This window comes from Pristiophorus japonicus, chromosome 16, assembly GCF_044704955.1.
Source record: "Pristiophorus japonicus isolate sPriJap1 chromosome 16, sPriJap1.hap1, whole genome shotgun sequence".
Classification (NCBI taxonomy): Eukaryota; Metazoa; Chordata; class Chondrichthyes; family Pristiophoridae; genus Pristiophorus; species Pristiophorus japonicus.
In genome coordinates this window covers 108,980,586-108,988,834 of record NC_091992.1, presented here as the reverse complement: position 1 = coordinate 108,988,834, position 8,249 = coordinate 108,980,586, and positions in this window count along the sequence as shown.

Sequence of the window (8,249 nt, the reverse complement as noted above, 5' to 3'; positions counted from 1 at the left end):
CATCCACACCCGAGCTTCAAACTCCACACCCCATCCATTACCAAGTTCACTTACTTCCACCTCCACAATACTGCCTCTCTGCCACTGAAACCTTTATCCACACTTACTACCTCTAGTCTCAATCTCCGGTGATCCTTGCCACCACCCACTTTAATAAACTCAGTTTGTTCAAAATTTAGCCAACTGTATCCAGTCTCAAGTTAACACTCACCTGTCATGCCTGTCCAACACACTGAAGTTAAATCTTCAAATCCCTCCATGGCTTTTTCCTATCTTTGCAACCTCCTCCAGTATCCTTCAGTCCTTCAATTGTGCACATCCCTGCCTCCCCGCCCCGTCCCCCTCCCACCCCATCCCTTTGTCACACCAGTGTCAGGAGAGTGTTCACCTGCTTCAGCTCTACTCCCAAACTCTCTCCCAAAATGTCTCCAGCTCTCCACTTTTAAACCTTCTTCAAAAAAGGTACCTGTTTGACCAAGCTTTCAGTTACCTTCCTCCAACGCTCCTTGAAGACTCTGCCTCCATTCCTTCTCTTTCCCCACTGCCAAAAAGCAACCTTGGGAAGTTTTCTATATTAACAGTCCCATATAAATGTGATTTGTGATTGAAAGCCCTCGTGGATTGAAGTAATTGCCCCTGTATCCAGCTATTTGATAAATTTGTACCCGACAATCTGCATAGGTCAGCTGCAAATAGGAACCTCTTCCCTGGAGGTCTGACCCATTTAATGTGTTCCTAATGTAAAAGGTGACCTAGTGAATAGTACATGACATAGTTTGCAAGCCAAGAGAATTTCCTGAAGAACACATATTTGCTTAGAATATCTAGCCGAATCAAACATTATGATAACTTTGCAAAATATAATTTTTTTTCTGCCACAGGATCAGTTTTTTCTTCCAACAAAACTTTGATATGCCCATCCCTGCATGTGGAAGGAGCAATTCTGATGCACTAAAAGCTACTGCACATGTAAAACAACAGAAAGCCTCATGGAATGTTGATCTTTATCTCAAGAGTAAATCTAAGTCACAGCCATTAACAAATCTGAAAAAAATCTTGGCAAGCTGCTGTCCTTATTGGTGAAGACATACAAGTGTGTAGGTTGACAGTAGCTCATGTCCTGGTTTATCTTTATTTATACTGAGACGACAACTGAGCCTGGGTTGGATATAGTTCATGCAATCGGATGTCAGCACTGAACTCTCAGCATTTGACTAATGCTGGGAAGTCTCATTTAGTCATTAATGGAATAATGGATCATCAAAATGATCTGCATGAGCAAAACCTCAGACTCTGGCTCCTGCATGTGCCATCATTTCCTTTTTAAATTCTTTCCGGTCGGCACTATTTGATATAATTATACAGGAGGCTGCACAGCAGCATTAATCGCAAACCAACTAGCTCCATTGTCTTGTCATTCTACATTTAAAAATGTTTTTCAGTTTGGTTTTGGGAAAACAGGTCCATTTCAAACTTCCAATGAAGCTCTCCAAAGTTTACACTGCCACCTGGTGACTTCCCAAGTAAAGTCACTGAAACCAACAGCTCTGCTTAAAATGCAGAAAAGCCCACTCCTGCTGGAATAAAGCAGTTAGAGCATCTACAGCGGATACCAAGTTGAACCGCACATTGCCTTCGGCTGCCATAGCTTTTAAATGCAAAAATGCTCCAGTCTTGGCATTTGAACTTTTATAAAACTGGAAAGATTAACTGGCATCTGTTTGTTCTGCTTGCTGTAAATTCAGTGTGCAAGTCATACTTATGCAGAAGTCATTTACTAGTTTATAGTTTGACACATTTTAGGAACCTTACAAATCAAATGGTGTACAAGTTGCTACTGCAGGTTTTAAAAACGCTGCACAAAGCTGTGATTTTCAAACTAGATTTTGCAGGTGATTTATTTTTGTTTGTGGAATATTTTAGTTAAACAAAGGCTAGCGACATTGGAGGCAATGGTCTTACATAGAACATAAGAACATAATAGGAACAGGAGTAGACCATACGGCCCCTCGAGCCTGCTCCACCATTCAATAAGATCATGATTGGTCCGATCATGGACTCAGCTCCACTTCCCTGCCCACTCCCCATAGCCCCTTATCGTTTAAGAAACTGACTATTTCTGTCTTAAATTTATTCAATGTCCTGGGTGGTACATAATCCTGCTGTGTAAAAAGATGACTACTTGTCGAATCCAGTGTGCGAGAGAAAATGTTCTATTTCCTATTTAATCAATAGATGTCAAAAGAAAAATGGTTGTGCTGTTTAATAGAAGAGTTAATGCCTCAAGATAAGGAAAGGGCTACTGAGGAGCTGCAGTTTTAAAATTCTTTCCCTAGAAGACTTGCTGCAGTATGGGTCTGTCAGCACGGAGCACCCTCTGGTACTGTGTGTGTGATCGTTACTTGCAGAAGTGTCGCCGCTCAGCCTCCTCTCACTTGACCTCTGCAAGTACACTTCCAGGGAAGGGAGGGAATTCCCACTCTCCCTAAATCGGTGGCAATTGTTCCCTCTGCAGTACCTGCCATCCTGGCTGAACACTCAATTCAGAATAAATTTTTGATTGCATTTAAGACAAAAGCAAGACTGATTAAGGGTTCCGACTCTGCTTTTGACAAGGTCCCACACAAGAGATTGGTGTGCAAAATTAAAGCACATGGTATTGGGGGTAATGTATTGACGTGGATAGAAAACTGGTTGGCAGACAGGAAGCAGAGAGTCAGAATAAACGGGTCCTTGTCAGAATGGCAGGCAGTGACTAGTGGTGTGCCGCATGGTTCAGTGCTGGGACCCCAGCTATTTACAATATACATCAATGATTTAGATGAAGGAATTGAATGTAATATCTCCAAGTTTGCAGATGACACTAAGCTGGGTGGCGGTGTGAGCTGTGAGGAGGATGCTAAGAGGTTGATGTCATGTATTCAACTGTCATTGTAACCCATGTATAAGCTGTATACCTTGAGAACACTGACCACAGGGGGTGAACTTGTGGGAGACACGCCTAACCAGGACTTTCCGGTATAAAAGGGGAAGCTCCACCCACCGTCTGTCTCTTGAGGTCTTGGTAATAAAGGTAACTGGTCACAGAGTGATCTTTTCTCAAGTATGGGCCTCGTGTGCATTTATACTGTATAATAAGGACATATTATTGGCGACGAGAATGGGATTTAAACCACGTGAGCATGGCCACTTGCAGCACAGAAGAGAGGTACTGTGTTGGTGATGATTGGGACGACTTTATTGAGAGACTACAGCAAAGGAATGGTTGGGACAGGATTCGGCCGCCAAACGCAGGGCTCATCTCCTGACGGTTTGTGGATACAGAACGTACTCCCTGATGAAGGACTTTCTAGCGCCAGAGAAGCCGGCGGACAAGATGTTCGAAGAGCTCAGTAAGTTGATCAGGGAACCGGTGAGCAGCATGCACATGGCAAGACACCGGTTTTACACGCACCGGCGGCAAGAAGGGCAAAGCGTTCCAGACTTCGTGGCAGATCTCCGGCGACTGGCGAGCCTATGTAAGTTCCCAGATGCATGCAGAGCGGAGATGCTGCGAGAGTTTTTTATTGAGGGCATCGGGCATGCTGGGGTTTTCAGGAAACTGATTGAGACCAAAGACTTGACTTTGGAAGCGGCGGCTATGATAGCCCAGACAATTATCTCAGGGGAGGAAGAGACCAGAATGATTTATGGCAAAAATCTTGGCTCAAATGCGGCAAACGACCAGGGAGTCAACATTGTTAACGCACACAGTTCTTTAGGCAGACAAGGGCAATCGGACATGCCCCAGCATGCAGTCGAACCCAAAGGGGGAATTCAACAGAAACAATGGCTAGCTGAACGGTGATTCATGCCATCGCAATGGACAATGCAGCCAGCAATGGGGCCATCAACACCTGTTAATGGTGCACTTAAGGACAGTTACAGAGAAAGTCAGAGACAATTGACTGGTAATGGATCTTTTATTTCCAACAATGGGACCTCTTTGCGATGCTATCCGGTGGCAAAACTTATTTCAAAATTGGACCTGACCTCAACTTACATGACCCAGGAGCTAGCGAGTGAGTCGATGAAGTTGACCACCATCATGACATACAAGGAGTTGTTTGAGTATAACAGATGTCCGTTCGGGATTCGTTCAGCTGCCGCGATCTTTCAGCGGAATATGGAAAGCCTCCTCAAGTCGTTTCCAAGGACGGTGGTTTTTCAAGACAACATCCTCATCATGGGTCGCGATACTGAAGAACACCTCCACAACCTGGAGGAGGTGCTACGCAGACTGGGCCGGGTAGGGCTGCGACTGAAAAAGGCCAAGTGCGTCTTCTTGGCTCCAGAGATAGAATTCCTGGGGAGGAGGGTAGCAGCAGACGAGATCAGAACTACTGCGTCCAAAACGGAAGCGATCCAGAGAGCACCAAGACCCCTTAACACGACGGAGGTGTGTTCATTCCTGGGGCTCCTGAACTATTTTGGGAACTTTCTTCTCAAATTGAGCACGCTGTTAGAGCTGCTACACGCGCTCCTATGCAAAGGTCGCGATTGGATCTGGGGGGACAGCCAGGAAAGGGCCTTTGATAGAGCATGCAATTTGTTATGCTCCAACAAACTGTTAACGTTACATGACCTGTGTAAGAAACTAGTTTTAACGTGTGATGCGTCATCCTATGTGGTTGGGTGTGTGTTGCAGCATGTGAATGTCAATGGTCAGTTACAGCCGGTAGCTTATGCCTCCAGGAGTCTGTCGCGGGCAGAAAGGGGCTACGGGATGGTAGAAAAGGAAGCGCTGGCATGTGTATATGCAGTAAAAAAAAATGCACCAGTACCTGTTTGGCAGGAAATTTGAGCTGGAGACATATCACAAACCCCTAACGTCCCTTTTGGCCGACAACAAAGCCATAAATGCGAATGCATCGGCCCGCATACAGAGGTGGGCCACCTATGACTACACAATTCGGCACAGACCGGGCACTGAAAACTGTGCCGATGCACTCAGCAGGCTACCACTAGCCACCACTGAGGGGGCAGCTGAGCATGATGCTGAGATGGTCATGGCTGTTGAAGCTTTTGAAAGCAAAGGCTCACCTGTGACAGCCCATCAGATTAAAGTCTGGACAAATAAAGACCCGCTACTGTCTTTAGTTAAGAAATGTGTCCTGAATGGGGACTGGGCAGCCACGTACAGGGCATGCCCTGAGGAGTTTAAACCATTTCATAGGCGCAAGGATGAACTCTCGATTCAGGCCGATTACTTACTGTGGGGAAACCAAGTAGTTATGCCCCAGAAGGGCAGAGAGGTGTTTATCAGAGAACTTCACAATGAGCACCCGGGCATTGTCATGATGAATGCAATTGCCAGGTCACACTTTTGGTGGCCAGGGATAGATGCAGACCTGGAACTTTGTGTTCGCAGGTGCAACATGTGTGCTCAGCTGGGCAACGCACCCAGGGAAGCCCCCCTTAGCCCCTGGTCCTGGTTCGCCAAGCCATGGTCACGCATCCATGTGGACTACGCAGGTCCTTTCATGGGAAAAATGTTTTTGGTTGTAGTAGACGCCTACTCCAAATGGATTGAGTGTGCCATTTTAAATTCAAGCGCATCCTCTGCCACGGTAGAAAGTCTACGGGCAATGTTCGCCACCCATGATCTACCGGACGTCTTGGTCAGCGACAATGGCCCGTGCTTCACAAGCACTGAATTCCAGGATTTCATGGCAGGCAATGGAATCAACCATGTCAGAACGGCACCGTTCAAGCCGGCCTCAAACGGCCAGGCGGAACGAGCAGTGCAGATAATCAAACAGGGGATGCTCAGAATCCAAGGGGGTTCCCTACAAAGCCGCTTATCATGCCTCCTGTTGGCCAATAGATCCCGACCACACTCGCTCACAGGGGTTCCACCCGCAGATCTGCTAATGAAAAGGACGCTCAAAACCAGGTTATCCCTTATACACCCCACAATGAAAGAAATTGTTGAGAGCAGGCGTCAGTCACAATGTGACTACCATGATAGGAATGCGAGGGCGCGATGTGTTGATGTCAATGACCCTGTTTTTGTCCTTAATTACGCTGCAGGGCCCAAATGGCTTGCAGGCACTGTGATTGCCAAAGCGGGGAATAGGGTTTTGGTAGTTAAACTTATCAATGGACAAATCTGCCGCAAACACGTGGATCAAACTAAAAGGAGGTTCAGCAACCCCATAGACGAAGCAGAGGAAGAACACAACGTAGAGTTTACTCCACCACAGGTGAGCGAACACCGGAACCAAGTGGAGGAGAGCCCAGTCACTGTGGGCAGTCCGGACAGGCCTGAGGCACCGCAAACAGCAGACACTCAGGCCAGCGCCCAACAACCGGAGCCCCAACTCAGGCGCTCTACAAGGGAACGTAAACCACCAGAGAGACTTAACCTGTGATCCCAATAAGACTTTGGGGGGAGGTGATGTCATGTATTCAATTGTCATTGTAACCCATGTATAAGCTGACCTAAGTTGTATACCTTGAGAACACTGACCACAGAGGGCGAACTTGTGGGAGACACTCCTAAACTGGACTTTCCGGTATAAAAGGGGAAGCTCCATCCACCGTCTGTCTTTTGAGGTCTTGGTAATAAAAGTAACTGGTCACAGAGTGATCTTTTCTCAAGTATGGGCCTCGTGTGCATTTATACTGTATAGTAAGGACATATTAGTTGCGGGGTGACTTGGACAGGTTAGGTGAGTGGGCAAATGCATGACAGATGCAGTATAATGTGGATAAATGTGAGGTTATCCACTTTGGTGGCAAAAACAGGAAGACAGAATATTATCTGAATGGTGACAGATTAGGAAAAGGGGAGATGCAACGAGACCTGGGTGTCATGGTACATCAGTCATTGAAGGTTGGCATGCAGGTACAGCAGGCGGTGAAGAAGGCAAATGGCATGTTGGCCTTCATAGCTAGAGGATTTGAGTAGAGGAGCAGGGAGGTCTTACTGCAGTTGTACAGAGCCTTGGTGAGGCCACACTGCGAATATTGGGTTCAGTTTTGGTCTCCTAATCTGAGGAAGGATGTTCGTGCTATTGAGGCAGTACAGCGCAGGTTCACCAGACTGATTCCCGGGATGGCAGGACTGACATATAAGGAGAGACTGGATCAACTGGGCTTGTATCCACTGGAGTTTAGAAGAATGAGAGGGGATCTCATAGAAACATATAAAATTCTGGCGGGATAGAAACATAGAAAATAGGTGCAGGAGTAGGCCATTCGGCCCTTCGAGCCTGCACCACCATTCAATAAGATCATGGCTGATCATCCACCTCAGTACCTCTTTCCTGCTTTCTCTCCATACCCCTTGATCCCTTTAGCCGTAAGGGCCATATCGAACTCCCTCTTAAATATATCCAATGAACTGATAGCAACAACTCACTGCGGTAGGGAATTCCACACGTTTACAACTCTCTGAGTGAAGAAGTTTCTCCTCATCTCAGTCCTAAATGGCCTACCCCTTATCCTTAGACTGGGTCCCCTGGTTCTGGACTTCCCCAACATCGGGAACATTCTTCCTTCATCTAACCTATCCAGTTCCGTTAGAATTTTATATGTTTCCCCTCTCATCCTTCTAAACTCCAGTGAATACAGGCCCAGTCGATCCAGTCTCTCCTCATATGTCAGTCCTGCCATCCCGGGAATCAGTCTGGTGAACCTTCGCTGCACTCCCTCAATAGCAAGAACGTCCTTCCTCAGATTAGGAGACCAAAACTGAACACAATATTCCAGGTGAGGCCTCATCAAGGCTCTGTACAACTGCAGTAAGACCTCCCTGCTCCTATACTCAAATCCCCTAGCTATGAAGGCCAACATTTCATTTGCCTTCTTCACCACCTGCTGTACCTGCATGCCAACTTTCACTGACTGATGTACCATGACACCCAGGTCTTGTTGCACCTCCTCTTTTCCTAATCTGCCGCCATTCAGATAATATTCTGCCTTCGTGTTTTTGCCCCCAAAGTTATCCACATTATACTGCATTTGCCATGCATTTGCCCATTCACCTAACCTGTCCAAGTCACTCTGCAGCCTCTTAGCATCCTCCTCACAGCTCACACCGCCACCCAGTTTAGTGTCATCTGCAAATTTGGAGATATTACACCCAATTCCTTCATCCAAATCATTAATGTATATTGTAAATAGCTGGGGTCCCAGCACTGAGCCCTGCGGCACTGCACTAGCCACTGCCTGCCATTCTGAAAAGGACCCGTTTATCCCGACTC